General features: G+C 46.1%; 1 protein-coding gene across 2 annotated transcripts in view; it reads left to right on the plus strand.

The window, feature by feature from the left end:
* The window catches only part of SLC14A1 (solute carrier family 14 member 1), a 54,499-nt gene continuing 37,183 nt past the window's right edge, over positions 1-17,316 (plus strand). The window contains exon 1 of one of the 2 annotated variants that reach the window (XM_005612863.4): positions 1-241. The gene's annotated coding sequence lies outside the window, so the exon portion shown is untranslated. The remainder of the gene's footprint in view (positions 242-17,316) is intronic. The other variant, XM_070221003.1, reaches the window with a different exon arrangement.

Consider the following 17,316-nt stretch of genomic DNA (forward strand, 5'->3'; position numbering starts at 1 on the left):
AAACATCCAGCCCAGTAGGCTGAGCAGACAAGCAAGGTTTTGCATTGGCCCCGGAAGCCTGCAGGGTGAGCAGCCTTGACCCTGGAAAGGAAGAGTCGAGCAGCGGGACTGTCAGCAGCACCTCCGCCCACGCTTCTCTCAGTCAGAGGTCCATCTCTCTGGCCCTGTGGGCACAGGCAGCGCTGGTCTGGTGGAGAGGTGTGCCTAGAGGTGAGAAGCTGCAGGTGTGCTGTGTGAACAGGTATGGGATGGGGGTCGAGGTCTGCCCTGGGGGTGGGCACAGAAAGTAGAAGGGATGGGGAGGCCTATGCTCTGCAGGTGCACAGGAATGTGGGCATGTGGTGCGACTGGAAAGGGAGCTCCATCAAGACCTGCATGCAAGAAACCCTGGGCAGGTAGACATCTGAGATAAGGTTCAAGAAGACGGAGAAAAGCAGAACACAGAGAGGTGCTGAGAGCAAGTGCTGGTGGGCCGAGTGGTCCTTAACCGGAAGAGGGCAAACAGCAGGCCGGTTTTGGTAATAAGACGAGGCTCCACTCCTCTGTGAATGGCCTGGTGGGGCCAGGATGGGACAGGGATAGGGGTGGCTCTCACTCCTTTCCTCACCACTTGCTTGTTGAGGAGTCATTTTGAGTCAAGAGGACCCACCAGAATGTTGGAGAGAGACTGTCATCTACAGTGCGGCCTGAGTGGACAAGGAGGGTTACAGGAGGGGCACGTGAGTAAATCGGGAAGCAGAGCATTTGAACATCCCGCTCGCCAGGCCACAGCCCAGACCAGCTCCATCAGAATCTCTAGGGTGGACCCGGGTAGGAGTAGTTTTCAAAGTTCCCCAGGAGATGCTGGCCTACAACCAAGAATGAACCCCCCTGCAGTGGAAGGTGTGGTGGGGCACTCAGTGCTGTGTCTGTGCTGGGCTGTGGGCCAGTGCCCTGGAAGATAGGCATGAGGGAGGCAGGTTACAGGGAGAAGATTCTCTAAAGAGTCATCAGCCAGGAGGAGGCACAGGCATCATTATTTGGTCAAGGGAGAGCTGTCATGCAGTTCTTAACCTCTGGAGCTGGACGCATTTAAGCTGTGCTCCTGGCCCCACTAAAGATCTGGCGAATCCTATTCTGCTCATCTGACTGTTTTTGTTTTTGAACTCCCTGAGAGACAGTGGTGCCCAGCTCGTTTCTGGCAACCCTAGCATGGAGCACAACAGAGAACGCAGGGCCCAGATTGAGGTGAGGGTCTGGAAGGCAGGAAGGGGGCTGGGGCTGGAGTGCCCACCACCATTCCTGAGCTGCAAGCTTCCCGTGCTCCTGGGACCCCACCTTGGCTCCCTGGCCTTGGTCGAAGCTCTCAACAGGAACATACTGTGAGCCCCTTGCAGACAGGGATGGAGATTCGTACGTCCTGGAGCCCCCACATTCTCGGCCCAGGCACAGTGAGAGAGTGACAGACACGGTTACACTAAAGTAAATCCTCTAAGCTATGTCCGGAAAATGTGGCATTCCCTCCTCCGTTTTCTTCTATCCTCCAGTTCTACCTCCTTTCCTCTCCTCCATAGATCGCTCAATCCTCTGACAGGCAAGTTATTTGCAAGTTAAAATGATGTGCCGTCTGTCCTGTTTCCTGTGAGTAGGTGGCCTCATGGGCATGGGACCCATGCATCACATGGGCCTCAGATTTGGCTTAATGCTCTTCTGTCACCATCTCGAAACTCTGAATAATTTTTGAGCGAGTGGATCCACATTTACATTTTGCACTGGACCCTGCGAATTATGTAGCCTGTTCTGCACTGGGCTCTTGCTGGAGATTGGAGCTCTCTCCCATGGCAACAGCACCAAAACTCCCCCTATGCTTTTCAAATTCGCTCCTCATCCGTGACAGCATGAGACAACAACATGACACTCCAGTATACACAAAGGGACCTCAAGAAGAGAAGGGCGAGTACCCAAGGGAAGAGGGAAATGCAGAGAGAGGTGGCACCTGCCACCTGGGCTCCATGGTGCAGGGACTGGAACAAGCCAGGAGGACACCCAGTGACCAAAATGTTCATGAATTTCCTGGCTGGAGCAAATCAAAAACCTAGACAGTCCCCTACTCATAGCCAACCAGCAAAACACTCTACTGTAGAAAGGCAAAAGGGCAACCGAACTTCCCCCTGCCTCTCACACTCCCTGGAATAGATGCTGAGCAGGACTCCACCCAAACAGGAGGGTGTGTGAGCAGGGAACCCATCCATGACTTGGCTTCCTGTGCGTGCATCGCCACAACCAACTTGTCCAGTAATCTGTGTTCCCTGCACACCATAAGCTCTGTTAGGGCCAGATCATGCATTTCTCGTTGCCCACTCCTGCAGTGGTAAATGCTTTATAATTTAGCAATTAATTCCAGAAGGTGTATATTTAAGCAAGGTACTGTTGGTTCAAAATGCAGATTCTGGGGCCCCACCCTTGGAAATGGGATTCAGTAGGTTGGGGGGACAGGAATCTGCATTTTTACAAGCATCCCAAGTAATTTGAGAAGGCCAATGCTTCTGAGTGTCTGAAGGACCGAGGGAGGTGGGTGGGGAGAGGAGGTCTCAGGGTGGGACACAGGTGGGATTCACATAGAGGCCTATGAGTGGCCATGTGCCGGTGGGTAGCTGGCTTACCATTGGGTGCAAATCCTAGGCCTGTAAAGTCTGACCTGGGAGCTGCCATCCTGCCAAGAGCAGCAGCAGCCTTGCAGATGACTCCATGCCCTCTGAAGCCCTCGCCCACCCTCCTTCCCCACCATCACAGTGTCACGTTTGCCCACGTGACTCAGAGAGGTGCTTGTGGGGGCCACGGTTACTGCTGACCCTGGAGCGAAAGGATCAAAATATGGTTTGGTATAATTTAAGGAAAACATAAATAGTCTGTGCATTTCTCACCTTAAAAGCCTCAATTTATCTTCAGCACAGATTTCTTAATAGAGTCCATATATTTTAAGAAAACTGTAGTTTTAACGTAAAATGTGACCTTGAGCACCTAACACTTAATTTAACACTTAATTTTATATTGTCTGGTATCATTTGTTTTATCTGGGTGGGTCTTATTTCCTCTAGGAGGTGGTAACTTCTGAGGCCAGCTACTTCATCTTTGTAATTACGTGGACACGGCATACTCTTGGGACAGAGCACATCTCAGGGTACAGGATATGCTTGTTGCTGGGTGCCGTTAATGTTTGGACCTCCTAGGAATATTGTCTGAGGGAAGAGAGCGGGTGCAGGTTGGGCTTCCATGGAGAGAGGGGAGCAGTGTCTAAGTGTTAAAGGGCGAGGGCTGGAGGTGTCCACAGCCTATTACAGCGCCACCTCTGCTGCTGGCCATGTCCACGCCATGACTTTGCATCAGGTGAGCTCTCTCGGCTGCCTTCTATTTCCTCATCTATGAAATGGCAGTAACAAGAGCAACTGGTTCCCAGGTTTGTTGGGAGGATCAAATGAACTAAACTGTGAGGCTCCCCACTCTTTAATGTGCCCTCAGATCTCCCAGGGATCTTGTTAAACTGCTGGCGTCAGCATATCCCCAGTGGGGCCTGAGATGGTACAAATTTACAAGTTCCCAGGTGATGCTGAGGTGCTGTCTCCAGGCCAAACTTCTACGGAGACAATGTGCAGCCCCCAGACCAGCAGCTTCAGCATCACCTGGGAGCTTGTCAGAGATGCAATTCCCGGGCCCCAACTCAGATTTCCTAAATCAGAGACTCTGGGAGTGGGGCCGAGGAATCTGTTTTGACAAGCCTTCCAGGGGATTCTGATGCAGGTGGAGCTCGAGAACTACTAAGCTGAGCATGGTACTTTCTTTTCAATCACACAAGCCCTGATATAAGAACCTATTAGGTGCCCAAAACTGTGCTAAGTAATGCGGTGGGAGCAAAGACCCTGTAACCTCTTCTGGCCTCAAGAAGCTTAGAATTTAGTTCAGTGGGTCCCAGCTACCATGTATATAAGAATGAGATGTGATGGAGGAGGGAGTGCTCATGAAAAATGTAAATCTATGGTTTTCTACCGTTACCACCCCCAAGGGATTTTGAGTCAGTAGGTCTGGATTTTTAAAATAGAATCCTAGCTTTTTCTGACCCTTATTCTGTATTCCAGGACCACACTCTGACAAATAGTGATTTAGAAGATGAGAGATGACAAAGACCAGAAAATTCATTGGAAAATAACCAGGTGCCAAATTGTGTGATGCAGACCCTTGTGTACTATAAGCAGCTTTTAGAAGGGGATGAGGTTAAAAAGTCCTGGCAAGCAAAGCAAGGTACCTCAGATCTAATGCAGTGTCAAGAAGTGGGATCAGGTGAGACAGATATGGCCAAAAGTTGGGCACTTTACGTAATATCTCAGTTAAATCTCACAAATCCCCTAGGGTTGATCATCTCATTCCCATTTTACAGATCAAATACCTGCGGATCTAATAAGTTCAGGGGCATATTCACAGATACCCAACTCGTAAATCCCATAGCCAGAATTCACACCCAATGCCCCATGGCTGCCCTTGGAGGCTCTTGAGTGAGGGTGGGACTTGAGGACAGTGAGAATTTGGGAACGTTGGTTTGTTAAAGGCAGGCAAGGTAGACTGGAGACGGATGGGAGTAACCAGCCTTGATTGGGGTCTTCTGGCCAAGGAAATTAAACAAAAGAGGCTCAGAGCTATCGAACGTCATTAATGGGCCCGGACGCCTGCGGAGGGGCAGTCATGACAACTGGAGGAAACCACAGTGCTATAAACAAAGCATCGGACACAGAGTCCAAAGACCTCAGTCTGTGTCCCATTTCTTTCTCATTGTGACCCTGAGCAAGACATTTCCTGTCCTTGAAACCTTTTTTTCACCAGTAAAATATAGATAATAATCCCTGCCCTGCCTTCCTGGGAGGTCACAGTGAGGATCACATGTGGTTAAATGTTCTGGAAGCTGCAACGTGAAATGCTGTGAATGCTCTCAGCTAAGCTCCCTTCAGTGTTACTTGGCACACTGGTAGGCTTAGTCCAAGGAGCGTGTCTTCCCCTCTTTTCTCCAGGAATATATTTTCAAAAACTTTACATCCTTGTCACCATTTCAGATCGGGTAGCTAGAGCTCTTCTTCTAGTTTGAAACTTCAATTTAAAAATAAAGATTCCTTTTCATATATAATTCTCAGGATCTTTCCACTGTCTCCATGGAGTAAGGAAGCTTATAAGATTTTTTTCTAGCATCTTTATTGAGACATAATTCAAATACTATGCAATTCACTCACTTAAAGCATATAATTCCACGGTTTTTAGAATATCCACAGAATCGTGCAAGTCTCACCACCATCAATTTTAGAACATTTTTGTCACCCCAAAATTGGCAGTGACTCCCCACTTACCCCCAACCTTCCAGCCCTATGTAAATGCTAATCTACTGTCTATCTCTATAGATTTGCCTGTTCAGGACAGTTCACACATAGGCAACCAAATAATATGTGATCTTTTGTGACTGGCTTCTTTTACTTAGCATAATGTTTTCAAAGTTCGTCATGCTAAAGCATGAACCAGTACTCCATTCCCTTTTGTTGCTGAATAATGTTTCATTATATTGTTTTACTACATTTTGTCTATCCATTCATCAGTTAGTGGATATTTATATTGTTTCTACTTTTTCACTATTGTGAATAATGCTGCTGTGAACATTCTTGTACAAGTTTTCGTGTGTTTTCATTTCATTTTGGTATATACCTAGGAGTGGAATTACTGAGTTATATGGTAAATATATATTTAACTTTTTGAGGGAATGTCAGACTGTTTTCCAAAGTGGCTGTGCCATTTTACATTGCCACCATCGGGAATGTATGAGGATTCCAATTTTCTCTATGACCTTATCAGCACTTATATTATCTATCCTTTTTTTTTTTTTTTGGTGAGGAAGATTGTCCCTGAGCTAACATCTGTGCCAATGTTCCTCTATTTTGCATGTGGGACGCCGCCTCAGTATGGCTCGACGAGCAGTGTGTATGTCTGTGCCAGGGACCCAAACCTGTGAACCTTGGGCCCCTGGAAGCAGAGCATATAAACTTAACCCCTACACCACCGGGCTGGCCCCTTACTTGTCTTTTTTGATCCTAGCTGTCCTAGGGGGTGTGAAGTGGTATCCCACTAAGATTTTGATTTGCATTTTCTTGATGGCTAACGACGTTGAGCATGTTTTCACATCCTTATTGGCCATTTGTAAATCTTCTTTGGGGACATGTCTATCCGTCTCTTGCCCATTTTTCAGTTAGATTGTCTTTTTATTATTGTTTGAGAGTTCTTCATATATTCTGAATACGAATCTCTTAGATAGATGACTTGCAAATATTTTCTACCAGTCTATGAGCTGTCTTTTCACTTTCTTTGCGATGTTCTTTGAAACACAAAAGGTTTTAATTTTGTTGAACTCTGATTCATCTGATTTTTCTTTTGTTGCTTGTGCTTTTGGCATCGTATCTATGAAACCATAGTCTAATCCAAGGTCACAAAAATTCTTCTTCTAAGAGCTTCATAGAGCTAACTCTCATATTTAGGTCTTTGATCCATTCTGAGTTAGTTTTTGAATATGGTATTAGGTAAGGGTCCTCAATCTGTTGCATGTGAACATGCAGTGGTCCCAGTATCATTTATTGAAAAGACTATTCTTGCCCACTTAGAGGGGTATTTTTCAGAACACAGAAAAATCTTCAGTTTACATTCCTGTTGTTCTAGGGTGATTATTTCCCAAACTGGTCTATCATAAACCTTAATAAACGTGTGACCAAAATCAAGAGAAATCGTAAGAAAAAAGTCACATGATCCAAAAAGATCCAGGTACCTTTAGCTAAATAGAGTTAAACATCTTTCCTTACTCTAGGTGTCTCAGACTTTCATGCCAGGTGCTTCAATGAATCTCTCATCCTTACTTTATCAGAGAAGTTTTTTTATTCGGCCACATATGAGCATCTCTGGAAGCACACTTCCAAGGAACTCAAACTTTGGATCCACTCTTTGGGGGGATAGACATTAATTTGAATGCTATTAAAATGTCTTAACTTTAGTCTTTGAGAATTAAGCCACCAGGATGGCTGGGTTTTGCATGCTTTGTAGAGAGGTGCCTTTCATCTTTAAACAGGTCAGAGAAGAAATAAGACAGTAACTCATGAATTCCTCTGGATTCCTCTCTGCAACTGGTTTAGGTCCCCCATTTTTAGTTTCCTACTGAAGTGTCCATCTTTTTAAAGCTAAATATTAAGCGATGTGGTTTTTTGAAAGTGCGGTCCAGGACCCACCTGCATCAGCATCACCTGGATGTGGTTTAAAAATGCAGATCACTGGGCCCCCTTCAGACCTAATAATCAAAGGCTCTGGAGCTGGGGCCCAGATCCTATGCTCCCAAGTGCTCTGGTGTTTCCTGTGCACACCGAAGGTTGAGAACCACTGCTCCTCCTTGAATTAAGGGACAGAGCCAAGTTGTCTGTAGACAGATGGGGGACAGAAGCTGACAGGTACTTAGGAGCAAGATGTGCCTTTTTCCCTTCCCTTCCCCATCTCCACTGCCCAATTCTGTGCCCTTTTGCAGGTTGACACATCCTGTGTATGTGATCACTGAACTCAGGTACACTAAGCGCTCCTTGGCTTATGATACCTTCAGATTGTCACTAGAGGGCGCCAGAGCACCTCCAAAAGCCATGCAAGTGTCCGCCGCCTTTCTCCCTGCTCTCCTTTTCTGTCGCAGGCTCTCCACTCGGGTCTTGTCTCCCAGGCTCAGGCCTGTCCCCAACCTCACTGATTCTCACAAGGACATCAGATCACAAAAGAATGAACAGCTGCTTAAAAAAAAAGTACTCATTAGGTGTAAGGCCCTGGGGAACTTACCTAAGACCTTTGAGTCCAAGTTTCTCATGCTAACAAGGAAAAATATGAACCTGTTATTGCAGTTCTTTTAATGGTTAAAGGAGGTAAGAGAGGTAACGCTCCTTGGTCAGCTCCTGGCTACTATTATTCTACCACAGGCAGTGATTTGCATGACCAGAAAACCATAAACTTTGAATTGCAAAAGTAATTTTTTTTAAATTTTATTACTAACAAATTATGAACAAATCTAAGTTCTGTCTTGGCTGTCTTTCATCCATATACACAGAAGCCTTTCCATCTCCTCTACAATCTTCAGTGTGGCTCTTGTAATTTTGCTTGCAGCACAGTCCATGACACCAATGGTGAGCAGAAGAGTGCAGGTTAGCCAAGCGGAGCATCCCTCCCACCAAGGAGCTCAGCTCCATGCTCCACGATCACTCAGCTTTCTTCCCCAGGCGATGCCAGGTAGTTAAAAATAGGTGTCATTTAAGCATTGTCCCCTAATTTATCATGCTATAATTAGCATTATGATAATTCCTTCTGTGGAAACAATTATTGTGGTAGGTAGGCTGGTAATAGAGGTGGAGGTGGTGGTGGTGGAGGTGGAAGTGATGAAGGTGGTCATGAAGGGAGTACTGGAGAGGGAGGTGACAGTGAAGGTGGTGATTGTGGTGAAGTTGATAGTGGCAGTGGAGGTGATGGTGCAGTTAGTGGTCATGAAAGTGCTGAAGTTGGGGGTGTTGGAGTTGGGGTGGTGGAGGAAGTGGAAGTTGTGGTGAAGTTGGTGCTGTACTCGCCTCCTTAGCGTCCTGCAGAGATTCCACCTGCCTGAAGGGTAAATCCCAAACTCCTGAGCTTGGCAGACAAAGCGCTTCATGGTCCAGCTGCTGCTTACTTCTTTAGCCTCACTTCTCACCAGCTGCACTCACACACTCCCGCACTCACACATACTCACACTCACTAAGCGCTTCCACATTAGAAGACTTTCTGAGCCCGAGACCCAGCACACCTTAAAGTGATTCTGTCTTTGTTCATACTATTCTTGTCATCCCTTTCTTCCATTTTCCACCAAAGAACACTCCTATCCAGACTTTAATACCCAGTTCAAACGTCACTAGCATCGTTTGTGAGGAGTTCTCTGATTCTCAAGGCAAAGTTAAGTTTTCTTCCTCAACGCTTCCGTAGTATTTTGTGCATACCTCAACTCTAACATTTTTTGTTTGTTTGTTTGTTTGTTTGTGGGGTTTTTTGGTGAGGAAGATTGGCCCTGAGCTAACATCTGTTGCCAATCTTCCTCTTTTTTTTTTCTCCAAAGCCCCAGTACATAGTTGTATGTCCTAGCTGTACATCATCCTAGTTCTTCTAGGTGGGACGCTGCCACAGCACGGCTTGATGAGCAGCGTGTAGGTCCATGCCCAGAATCCAAAACAGCAAACCCAGGGCCACCAAAGCAGAGCATGTGAACCCAACCACTTGGCCATGGGGCCAGCCCCAACTCTAAGGTTTTTGATCTAGCTTGTAACGGGCTGATGGGGTCTTCTTTCCTGCCAGAGATGGCCTTAAAATTGACCTATTCAAGGATCCCTTTAGACTGATCTGAGAACTCTGACCCAGTGCCCTCATGCTGTCCTCGCAGCCACTCTGTTACAGTCTCGAATGCCTACTATGAGGTCAAGTGGCAGAGCTCGGACAGCCTGTAACAAATCTATTTTTAATATATATCCAGAAAAAGTGAAAAAAACATAAAGTGAAGACTTCATAAATGAATTTCCAATAAATGAGCATATTCATGTAACCGGCACCCAGATCAAGAAACAAAGTATTACCAGCATTCAGAAGCCCCTCAACAATTATGTTTAAAACACGTTTCTAACAATGTAAACTGATGATTTTAAAAACGAGCTATCAAATTCCAAATAGACAAGTAGTTATTAGATTTTCAAAGACAATTTAGAAGTTACAGAAGACAAATATCCCTGAGGAAGTCATTCAAAGATCTGGAGACACTGTGTTCCTTTCCATAGCAAAACCCAAGCCCTCAGCTAACACAAGCCCCACAGTGGGCTCCCCCAAGCCTTGGAGCTGAGCCAGGATGAAAGGAGACAGGTACACCATCTAACTGAGTGAAACCCCTAGCGATGTTAAGAGAGCAAGTTCACGTTGGCCGTAAGGACATTCCAGGCAGGGGTCATTGGAAGTGAGAGGACAACTACTATTTGTTGCCTGCCAACTCTGTGCTGGTCTCTCTGCTAAGGGTTTCCCATGGACTAACCCAGTGATACTAGTGAGAGAGTTGTCCCCATCTTAAAGAAGAGGAAGCTGAGGAGAGCAAACAGGACTTGCCCCAAATCTACATAGTATGATGCTCAGAAGCCCCAGAACGAGGATTTCTATCCATCTGACTCCCAAGAACATCTTTCTAGAAGGAACAGCATAGGCAAAGGCACTGGGGTAGGAATGAGGACCGTTTGTCCTGGGGCACTTCTCCTCTGGGGCAGCTGACACACTGAGGAAAAATGAGAATTAAGGATGCAGGGGTGGGGTAGCACCGCACTACAGAGAGAGGGCCCTGAAAACAAGTAGAGGAGATTTGATGGAGGGCTGCTTTCTCTTGCCCCAACCAGCTACTTTGTCCCTCCTGCCTTCCGTGTATGATGGTTAAGAGTTCATGGTGGGGACCTTGGTAGGCGGGAGGGGGGGAGGAATATATGTGTGTAACATCTTGATATATATTTTTATTATGCATTTACGCAGATGCTTTGATCCTTCATGGGGGTGTGTTGATAGTCCCTACTGCCCTGTTATTTTCCACTAGAGGAAATGTACTAGCTCTGCTGTTGACATATCACCTCAGCCTCCAGCATCACACAGGTGTTTGGGATGGTACCCTCACCTTCTGATCTAATGTGCTTATAGGAAAAGCACAAGCCCAGCAGCCCACATGAGGTGGTGGGACAATAAGGCTGTGTCACTGCTTTGTGTGTGTGCACAGGCTGACCTTCAAGGCCCTTCCGTGGGGCCTGCCAGCCTACCCATCTGCCCAGGTGCCTCAATGCCCCCTGCTGTTGGCAGCAACTGTGTCAAAGGCATCACATGCTGCCTCACCCTACCACTCACCAGCTCTCGACTGCTTGCCTCGCCAACTCTCTCTTTCTGCAGCTTTTAAAGGGACGATGATGCCACATGAAGGAATGAAGGAACATCTGCCCTCCACCCCATCAAAATATGAGTCCCAAAGGATAGAAATCATGGCTAGCAGAGCGAAGCAGAGGGTCCTGATGCAGGGAAGTGCTGAATAGGCTTCTGAGAAATGACTTTGCTCACTCCTCATCTTCCTCTCGCCTTCTGATGGGACCTAATAAATACTGGCTCTATCCACTCCCCTACTGTCCCAGAAGACAGACCCATGCTGTCGTCTTCCCTGTCACTTCTGTGTAAACAGTCCCCAAGTTCAATGTTGCCAGCCCTGGGTTTTTGCCCAGACCAGAGTCCCACATCTCCAACTTCATCCTAGTCATTTCCACTTCCTGTCTAGACATCTCAAACATGTCACAAAATGGGCTCTCAATTGCCTTTACTCTACTTCGTATTGTCATTTCAAAATGTTTATTACAGTGTAATAGCCTTGCATTAAAATGCACATATCATAAGTACACAGCGTGGTGAATTTTCACAAACTAACACACCCAGGTAACCGTGACACGGAAGGTTATCAGCGCCTCAGAAGTCCCTCTTGTGCCCCATCCCAAAGGAGAGTAATATCCTGACTTCTCTCAGTTTAGCCTGTTTTGAACTTTGTATAAATGGAATCACAGTCTCTACTCTTTTGTGCCTGGCTTCTCTCACTCGACACTGTGAGGTGCATTCATACCATCGCATGTTGTTGTAGGTCACCATTCTCTTGCTGTGCAAATATATCATTATTTATTCACTCTACTGTTGGTGGGCAATTGGGTTATTTCCTATTTTTGGCCGTTATGAGTAGTGCTGTATTGGATTTTGTCGGGCATGTCTTTGGTTGTGATGGTATGTACGCATTTCTTTTGCATGTGTTCCTAGGAAGGCATTGCTGGCCTGAGGGGTGCTCAGACACCCCCTCTAGTAGATACCACCATGCACTTTTCTAAAGTGGGTGTATGCATGTACATTTCCCCCAGGAGCACATGTGAGTTCTGGTTGCTCCACTTCCTCACCAACACTTGACACCATTTTTTATTTACCCATCCTTCACCCCATGTCTCTCAGTATTTCTTTTTCTTCCCAAATTCTCTCCTGTTTGCAGCCCATTCTCTTTGGTACTGCCCTGCTGCAGGCTCCATGAGCTCAGGGCGAGCCTCCCTGGCTTCGGCCTTCAGGCCACCCCATTGAACTGCTCCCAGATAATCTCCGTGAATGCTGCTTTCATCATCGCCCTGTTCTCTCTACAGAACTTCCACGACTCTTGATCTCTAATTACTTTAGAGGAATATCTGTTAGCCTGATTTTTGACCCTCTGAGCGAGTCTAGTCAGTGATCCAGCAGACCTCATCTTTCCTTCCAGCCTCAATGCTGCCTTTGTAATTCCCACATGTTGTTTTCCAAGCCTTAATCCCTCTCCCGTAAGTCTCGGACAACAGCTTGTTTGGCAGGAAAACTGTCTCCTCTGCTGGCCGTTCTACAAGAAATCCCCAAGCTGAGAGGTTTGGTGTTGGCAGAGCCTTAAAGAGGCTGTTCCAACACTCTCATTTCCAAAGAAGCCTCAAGCTATAAAGCACTTTAAAAAAATTCTAATGACTTGCCGGGTGTTTCATGGCTTTCTTAAAGTAACAACTATCACTTATTTGCTGGTGGCCTTTATTTGATCTGAAGGCAGGCAGTGCTTGGGATATTAACTGGATGGGGAGAAAAGTGAATAACAAAGAAATTTCAAGTCAGCTCTGCTTTTAAAACTGCTTCTCAGTGAGAGAAACATATTCTCAGCTACAGTTCTTCAGCATCTGCCACAGTGAAGGAGATTTGGGGCCAGTAGAAAGTTTTTGAAACCTCTTCTCGTTACAGAGAATCATAGAAATAAATGCACAGGAAATAGAAAGCAGGCAAATTTCACTTACTCCTCCCAAATTTTAAGGAGACAAATAAAACTATGTGTTTAATGTTTGCTTGCAGTTTATTATCATTATTGCTTGAATGTAAACTTTGCATAAGGAACCTCAATACACTAGTTTATATTGCCCATATTTAGAACTTAAAGCAGAATTTTGCTATTTTAAATGGCCTTAGAGTTTCATAGTTCCACCTTTTCTTTTCCAGTGTAGTATTTTTCTCACCTATACTTTCTTTGATGCTGAGTCATTTGGTAGGGGGTCAATGCCTGGTTAGCGTATCGTATCAGAGGAAGCGAGTGTCAGAGTGCATCATCAATTCAGATGCCTGACTCGAACATGATGGAGCATCGCATTCATTGTGTCCCCAAGCTGGAGCTGGATTGTGACTCACAACACACACCCTTCAGTGTAATCACAAGACTGTTGGCAGCCCACAAACCTGCCGTGCTTCTCTCAGCTGACACAAGTTCCTTCTTGAAAGGCTGTTCCCTCTTTTCCTGCCTTCACTAAATTCTGCTCAAATGTTGAGGGCCTTATGAGGCCCGTATCTTCAGGAAACCTCCCTCTGCCTACTCCAAACACTGCTGATGTTACCCAAACGCTTTTAGCCCTAAATCATGTCTGCTCACAACTTAGTGCTTAATTGCACATTTCTCATATCGTTGGAGAGCCTCAAAATCTAGCAGTTCTTTTTTCTTTCTTTTTTTTTCTTTTTTTTTTACTTAAACAACAGACAATTATTTCTCATATTTCTAGAGACCAGGAAGTCTAAGACCTAGGTGTCTGCCGCTTCCATTCTGGCGGGGGTCTTCTTCCTGGCTTGTAGACAGCCACCTTCTCGTCTTCTTCTTGTGCACTGATATGGCCTTTCCTCTGTGTGTGCATGGAGAAACAGAGAGAGCCCTGGTCTCTCTTCCTCTTCTTATAAGGACACTAATCCCAGGATGCGTGCTCCACCTTCATGACTTCATCTGAACCTAATTACCTACCTAATGTTCTATCTCCAAGTTCCATCACATCAGGGGTTAAGTCTTCAACATATGAATTTTTTTTTATTGCTGTAACATTGGATTATAACATTGTATAACTTTCAGGTGTACATCGTAATGTATTTTGAATTCTGTGTAGATTATACCATGTTCACCACCAAAAGACTAACTACAATCTATCACCACACATGTGCATAATCACCCCTTTCACCCTCCCCCCTTCCCCCTTCCCCTCTGGTAACCAACAATCCAATCTCTGTTGCTATGTGTTTGTTTGTCATTGTTTTTGTCTTCTACGTATGCGTGAGATCATCCAGTATTTGACTTTTTCCCTCTGACTTATTTCACTTAGCATAATACCCTCAAGGTCCACCCATGTTGTCACAAATGGCCGGATTTCATTGTTCCTTATGGCTGAGTAGTATTCCATCATGTAGAAATATCACATCTTCTTTATCCATTCATCCCTTGATGGGCACCTAGTTTGCTTCCAAGTCTTGGCTATTGTGTATAATGCTGCAATGAACATAGGGGTGCATGTATCTTTGTGTTTTCAAGATCTTTGGACAAATACCCAGCAGTGGGATAGCTGGATCATATGGTAGATCTATTCCTAATTTTCTGAGGAAACTCCAAACTGCTTTCCGTAGTGGCTGCACCAGTTTGCACTCCCACCAGCAGTGCATGAGAGTTCCCTTCTCTCCACATCCTCTCCGACACTTGTTGTTTCCTGTCTTGTTAATTATAGCCATTCTGAAGGGAGTGAGATGATATCTCATTGTAGTTTTGATTTGCGTTTCCCTGATAGTTAATGATGATGAACATCTTTTCATGTTCCTGTTGGCCATCCGTATATTTTCTTTGGAGAAATCTCTCTTCAGATCTTTTGCCCATTTTTTAATCGGGTTGTTGGTTTTTTTGTTGTTAGGACATACGATTTCTTTGTATATTTTGGATATCAACCCCTTATCTGATATGTGGTTTGCAAATATCTTCTCCAAATTGTTAGGTTGTCTTTTTGTTTTCTTGATGGTTTCATTTGCTGTGCAAAAGCTTTTTAGTTTGATGTAGTCCCATTTGTTTATTATCTCTACTATTTCCCTTGCCTGAATCAAACATGGTATTTGAAAAAATGCTGCAAAGAGCATACTGCCTATGTTTTCTTCTAGAAGTTTCATGGTTTCAGGTATTACCAGCAGTTCTCGATTAAACTTGACAGGCATCTCTCCCTCCCTGGAAGACTACATCATGGGCTCCCTCTTAGGCCAATGAATTATAAATCCCTTCTGTGCTAAGGAAAAAGCGCTAGCATGACCATTGATCGTATACAGTCTTGACCTTGACATCAATGTTCCCTTTGTCTTCTTGCTCCACCAGGATGCAAGAACTGTCTTATACCTCATGCCATCCTCCAGAGTCCTGAGGACTTACCTAGATACACAGTAGGATGAGAAATCAGGGATGAACAATGGCAGCTTGGAGCATGGCCTACAGCCTGAGAAAAGATGCTGGGTCCCAGGTCAGCAGGAGGGTGGTGAGCTAGCCAAGGCATCATGAGTTTACAGCCTAAGACCTGGGATGTAAAGGGAAGAGGAGCCAGCCATACCCCACACCCAATCTTTGGAGAGCCCAGGCCCCCTGGGTTTGGCAGTTGGGATTGGCACTGTCCTGTATCATCCACATTAATCTCCACCAAGGAGACCCTGAAGATGCAGGCTTCCTTTCTGCTTGGCCAACTTCAGGATGGCTCTGGTACCCCCAGAACAGGCCAGCCTGCACACCAGGAGCTGAGGCCCAGTCCTCCTCGGTTTCAGGACAGTCCTAGAGGCAAGCCAAAGCCTCTAACCATGGAGGTTGATCTGCAAGCAGGAGTACCAGGTGTGTGGTGCCTCAGACTGACTGACCTGTGGCAGGAGCAGATGAGAAAGGGTCATCTATGTGTGTTCTGCATGCAGGGGCACTGTCCCCTGGACTACATGTCCCAGTCATAATGCTATGCCCTGCTCTGAGGGCTATGTTTGGGGAAAATCTACCCCCACTCCCTTGCCGTACCAAAGACACACACACACCCCTATCTCATTATGGCACAAGAACTCATCCTAGCCTTTCATGTTCCCAGAGCCCCAAAGTTATTCTCCCATTTAGTCATCCATATACTCAACGAACAGCTACTGAGAATCTCTACAAGCCAGACATTGAGCCTGAAATTGGGGCCACAGCAGTGAACAAAACCAGCCCAGACTCTCCCCTCAGGAAGCTTGCAGTCTAGTGGGCAAACTTAATGAAGCAAATATTCACACGATTATGTAATTACAAATAATGACCAATGGGGAGATACATGCCAATCATTGCAGCCATGGCCTAAAGTGTTACCTTTCCTCAAACAGTGAGTCTTAATGAGGGACATTTACCCACCCCTGCCCTGGGGTAGGAGAGAAAGCAAAGGGGAGGGCAGGTATAGTTTGGAAAGTGTATTTAAAATGTCTATTGTTGTAATTTAGGCTATAGAGAGTACAGCTCCACACAGATTTTTTGCCTTTACGAGTGAGAGGAATCATTGCAGGGCCCCAGGGTAAAAAGGCAAGGAATTCAAGATGGAGAACCAAGGGGTCGGGGCTACCCAGGAAAATGATAAAGGAAGATCCCTGACACCTGGGGAGGGGAGTGGGGCAGGAGTTGCTCCTTCAGTGCAAGGGGTGTTGGACCTGTGGGTGGGCAGGATGCAGAGGCCTCTGGCTGGACCATAGGAGCCACTGCCAGGCTCCCCGAGCAGGAGGAGGTCTGCCCCTATGCATGCAGGCCTCACCCTCCTGTGACCTGAGATGATCTGGTGACTGATGGCTGTGTGGCACTCACCAAGCCTATGTAAAGCAATTAGCACCAGACAGAGGGTGGGACCTGATGGAGTGGCTTGACGGACTCTAATGGGATGATGAGGTTTCACCTAGAGCCCTGCCTTCTGGTGTGGCCCAGCATGTGACAGAACGCTCTAGGCTGCTAGTTGGAATGCACCCATGACCCACTTGGGCTCACTATGGTGTCTACAACCAAGACACTGGAATTTGTAAACTGTCGCCACTCCAGGAACTTGAATTCCTCCCTTTTCACCAAGTCTCAAGGACAGTGATGCTTGAGAGCAGTGCTTCCCAAACCTTAATGTGCATGAAAATCCCCTGGGGATCTGGTTAAAATGCAGATTCTGATTCCAAGGGTCTGGGCAGGGCTGAGATTCCTCATTCGGAACAAGTTCCCAGGAATGTCGACGCTGCTGGTCTGTGGACCACACTTTGAAGACTTGAGAACATTAACAACGGCGAATGAAATTAAACCTTCTCCTCTCCTTCACGAGTGAGGATCGTCAGATCCACCATCCTTTACTCACCCATCACACATTTGTTGGG

This window comes from Equus caballus, chromosome 8, assembly GCF_041296265.1.
Source record: "Equus caballus isolate H_3958 breed thoroughbred chromosome 8, TB-T2T, whole genome shotgun sequence".
NCBI classification, from domain to species: Eukaryota; Metazoa; Chordata; class Mammalia; order Perissodactyla; family Equidae; genus Equus; species Equus caballus.